This window comes from Chelmon rostratus, chromosome 22, assembly GCF_017976325.1.
Source record: "Chelmon rostratus isolate fCheRos1 chromosome 22, fCheRos1.pri, whole genome shotgun sequence".
Lineage (NCBI taxonomy): Eukaryota > Metazoa > Chordata > Actinopteri > Chaetodontiformes > Chaetodontidae > Chelmon > Chelmon rostratus.
In genome coordinates this window covers 2,420,637-2,425,758 of record NC_055679.1, presented here as the reverse complement: position 1 = coordinate 2,425,758, position 5,122 = coordinate 2,420,637, and the positions used below count along the sequence as shown (strand labels likewise).

At 43.0% G+C, this 5,122-nt stretch overlaps 1 non-coding gene across 1 annotated transcript; it reads right to left on the bottom strand.

Moving 5' to 3' along the window:
- Nucleotides 1-4,226: 4,226 nt before the first annotated feature.
- Nucleotides 4,227-4,298, bottom strand: trnaq-cug. The gene has a single exon. It is a non-coding gene; the product is annotated as a tRNA-Gln (tRNA).
- Nucleotides 4,299-5,122: the final 824 nt, after the last annotated feature.

The following is a 5,122-nucleotide window of genomic DNA, read 5'->3' as shown; positions in this document are numbered from 1 at the left end:
TGAGGCTCTGTTGTGATTTCTGCTCTAAACCAGGAGAGTAACTAAACTCTGATTAACAGGCCAAGAGCTCTGTGTGCACGTTTCACAGTTTCGAGCCTGGAGTTGGTTGATGCAGTGTTGTTTAAATCTGTTACACCCTAAAAGAACACGTTAATCAGCGGGAGCAGATGTTTGCCGTGTTCAAGAAAACATCATTTGCATACGGTTTATTCCTTCAGTTGATCACCTGCAGGGGGTCCGCAGGCCCTTGGCTGTTTACATCAGAGGCCCAAATTCTGCTGCTTGAGAGAATAAAACAAATAGAAGTCAAAGTCTAACTTCAAACTGGTCTGCAGATTCTACACTTCTTCTTGTTTTCCTGTTGATGGCAGATTGTGAAATCAGAGATTGATGACAAGAAATGATTGCCTCTGATTTGTTGAATAGTATATTTGTAAGCTGTTATTATGAGCTAAAAGCAGGGCTGTTGCTGAAGTGCAGTAGTGTCTCTCTGCTCCTGTTTGCCTCAGGAAGTCGGCCTCGCCTGCCTGTGAACAACAGTTCATTGCGAGGTTTCCCTTGTAAGCAAATCTTATTTCTGGCGTGCTCTCTGAGCGCTGGGCGTGTGCCATGGCCCTCCAGTGAGTCTCTTGTTTGGGTGCCTGTGAAACAGTTAACAAAGGTCTGATGGGTGGGACTGCGGAGCCCCTTCACAATACTGAAACAGATCCAGTTTCTCTTTGCTAATAAACACTGCAGGGTGGTTCCAAGGACTCCGAGTACAACAGAGCCAACACGTGTTGCTCATATTTAATCAACGTTTCACGTTTGTGCTTGAAGCCAGCGGCGTTGCAGCATAACAATGAAGTGCAGAGTAATGTGTTGATAAGAGGGCTGTTTGAGAATGCAAAACCCCAAATACTTTAAAAGATCCGAGCGCAGGACGTGAACATGAAGAATTTATGAGAGCAGCGCTGAACTGTGCCAGTTATCACCTGTCTTGTCTCATTTAATGAGACAAGACATTGTCTCATTAAATGACGATGCAAGACGATGCAGCGAGAGTCAGACTGACCTGTGAGCTGCCTGAGACCAGATCACACTGCAGCATTGTTTCGTTAGTATGCAAAATGTAGAAAGGTAATATGGGGAAATATGAGCAAATTTCCACCACACTAACGAAGAATTAAACAACTGTAGCTTCAACAGGCCTTTAACAGCAACTCAACTCATACAGTGCAGTCAGGTGAGTGGAGTTCAGGCGTAATTTCAATTCTCTGTTTGTCTTGTACACACTGCAGAATTGACAATAAAGCTGACTTTGACTTGACTTTGATTCTCTGTTTCAACAGAGCATTGGCACATATATTCTGTAAGTTGCACCTTGCTGTTCCCTGGCTTTTATTCTATGGGGTCAAGTAAATGTTTGAGTAATTCAGGTGTAGCCGGTAGTGAACCCACAGGAGAACACACAGAACAGGTACAGGCAGATCAGAGTTTTAAAAAGTTTATTGGAAAGCTCTCCGTATCGCAGGTGGAATGCTGGGGAGGAATGAGCGTTAGGCTCGCAGGGGAATCCGCCGGGCTGCTCTAAGTCCACAGCGGCTGCTGGTGGAGCAGCGGGGAAAACGGAACTGTCCAAGGTCCAAGGCTGGATGCGCCGGAGCGCACAGACAGACGGAGGTGGGATCAGCGAGTGGCCGAGCAGAGGGAAGGCGGCGGAGTCGGGGGGCTGCCGCGCACAGAGGCAGTGGGATTCTCCGATGGTGCGGTGGGCAGAACACAGGCGGGGACAGGATCTCGACAGAGCGGTCGAAGGACTGCGGAGAGAGAAAAAAACTTGGCACTAACACGTGCAAGCAGCTCAATCACTAACAGTAGGAAAACTGAGTTTACGATCTCGCAGGGAGTGGAGAGTTGAGCCCGGTTATATGGAGGTGGTGATCATCAGTGAGATGACGCGCAGCCGTCGGGAACCCATATGGCGCTGATTGCACATGGAGAGCCGCTGCTTGAGAGCTGCAAAGACAGGAGCTGAAGCAGGTGAGTGAGATAATGTGGAAGGAATGAAACGGGATCAGAAGGAGGCCGAAGCAGACACAGGGTGAGCCCTGGCAGCTAAACTGCTGTATTTTACTGGCTTGTTTTTAATTTTCCTTTAAATGTATTCTTCCGTTTGTAATTCTTATACTATTTTATCTGTATTTTTATTTTTTATCATCTTTTAATTTTCTCTCTTTCTTTCTTTCACTCTTTCTTTGAAAGTATTTGTATTTATGATTTTAATGTATTTTTATGTTTCTGTAAAGAACTTTGAATGGCCTGATGTATGAATAAATAAATAAATAAATAAATTTGCCTTGCCTTGCCTTCTGCTTCTTCCATTCGCTGATTTCTGCCACAAACACTCCGGGGTTGAAAGAGCAGGAATCAGTTTTGCTCTGGTTGCCTGTGACACTTTTTTACTCTCTTTTGAAATCAATATATTGAACCTACAATTCTTTATGTGTAAGAACAAAAGTCCCATGAAAAAGTCATGATTGAGTTGTCATCAGGTCATGGGGAGGAGAAGAGCACCGATGGGCCTGAGAAAACAGAAATGTGGCTGAAGAGGAGGAACAGGGAGACAGACTGTGACAGCATGTCCATCCCGTCCACCTGGTCCCTCTAATGTCTGACCGAAGGTTTTACCCTGGTTTGACAGATGATGACCTTCCTCATTCAGAGTCAGTGTTTCGAACCTGTTTTGCAGTGAGGGTTTAAGTGTTGGAGTGAGCGTTGGTGCCCCCTGATTTAATTTCTTGCTGGATTTGCCTTTTAAAGGCTGTTTCTTTCATTGATGTGAGTCTCTGTAAATGTCCAGGATGCACTGTCCGAAACGTTGGCAGAGATAGCAGGGATATCAGGAGAAGGATGGAAGCAAAGCAGGAAGTAGAAGTGACGTTAATTTTACAGTTATGAGAGTGAACTGAATTGAATGATGATGTAATACTCTGAGCAAATGCATATTTTGGTTATTATTTTATGCCGATGTGTATATATTTAAAGGGGAAGTATTTTATTTTTCTAATGCCAATTTGAAGGAAGAAAAATACAATACGTATAAATATAAAACAGTAAAACAGTTTTATTTTGGACAATGCAATTTATTTACATTTATGCTATTTTGACTGAATTTAAAGCCACTAGAGAGTGATTTTTGGTGCAGTTCTCTCACATGAATAGGCCTATAGTGTGAGAGTAACTTCAGCACACTTCTTTAACCTCTGTGTCTAACTCAAAATGAATATTGTTATGTTATTTGGTTCTGATGTGGTTCTGATCAATGAATTTTTGAATGTTAATGGTTACTTACCATAAGTCTTTGAGCACTTTAATGTTGGTTTTCACAAATGATACACTTGAGATTAAAGTTGTACAACTGAGAGAAATTTGAAATTTGAATAGAGATGAAGATTTATGTCAGAGTTAGATGCAATTCTGTGCATTTTTTGATATTTGATATCCCTTTTGATGCATGTGAGTATAGATGGTGTTGAATGTGAATTGTGTGACCTGTCTACAGGTCAGGTTTTTGGAGGACGGAAGATGTTTGAGGTTCAGGACAACTTCCTGCCGTGACAGATGGCGAGCCGACCACCCGGAAGAGAGTTCAGCACTGAAGGAATCTCCACGTACCCGCCCATTCACACACACACACCTGAAGAACATTACAAGGACCTTTGGAAGCAGGTGAACTTACAGTGACTTGACAACAACAAACCTGCAACAACTCCTATTCGACATGAGGGCCCCAACGGACATTTTTCTGTTTTAAAAGTGTGCACACTATTTTTATTTTTATTTTTTCTGACAGTTGGGTTACAATTTTGTATTCTGTACAACCTAATCAACTTACCTTAACCACTGTAAAAATTATATGAGTGGCTACTCGACTTTCACTCTGGTGTTTGCTTCATCATTGTTGCTCAGTAATGTGGCTCCTTCCGAATTTAGTATCTTCTGATTCTGGTCCAGGTCTTATAATCAGTCCAAGTGGTTATAATACCGTAATTCTCTTTTACATCTTTAAAATTGGTTCCAGGAGGAACAGGGAGACAGACTGTGACAGCATGTCCAAGATGCACTGTCTGAAACTTTGGCAGAGATAACAGGGATATCAGCAGAAGGATGGAGCAAAGCAGGAAGTAGAAGTGATATCATGAACTTATTAACACACAGCTGAATTTGTCTGTTAGCATTAAGGCAGGTTCCACTGAGATTTGAACTCAGATCACTGGATTCAGAGTCCAGAGTGCTCACCGTTACACCATGAAACCTCTGTACAGACTCAGCAGACAGCTGTGCCACAGCAACAACAAGCTTTTGACTTTTCATTTGTTTGGAGAGGACCAAACACTTGATGTGTGGCTGGAGAATGACATGTCCCCGGCAAACAGACAAGAAAAGTAAAGAACAACGCTGGACCGACTGGAGGGGCGATATTAAGGCACAAGAGACTTGAGGACACAGAGATTGACCAGACTGAAGCCGACAGACACGAAAAAAAACCTAAAACTGCTAAAAGACTGCTTAGTGGAGACCAAACTGGAGACAGATTTTTAATGTATGACGCTGAACGCAGAGATCAGCTGCTGCGGGACTTTTATCCATCAGTACAAAATAATAGAAACCAAACTCTGTCTCCAGCTACGTCTCTCTCAGGTCTGGGATGTCCCGTCACTTCTCCACATTTTACATGATTTCTCTGAATAACTGCAAAGAAATAAGTTTTCCTGCCTGCCGGCCTAAATACAATATGATAATTAAAGCTAGGAAACACTGCTCTACAATATATACACTAAAACACAATATCGACACACTTTGCCAGGAACACACAATATTTGTCAGTATATACAGTATGTTATTTCTGTAATGCTGACTTTCCTCAAATACCAGACCTGTTACATGGGATGATAATTAAATTATTACAGCAATGGGCTGATAGAAGAAGCTCGCTGCTGGTCCTGTGGCAGGACATACGCAGAAGGTTCTGCCACAGGGCTTTGATGGTGGTGGCTTGCTGGTTGCTCAGTGTTTGTCCAGTTTCAGTCCTCAGCCCCATCAAATACTCTGCCAGGCTGTCCACTCGGTCCATCCCTGG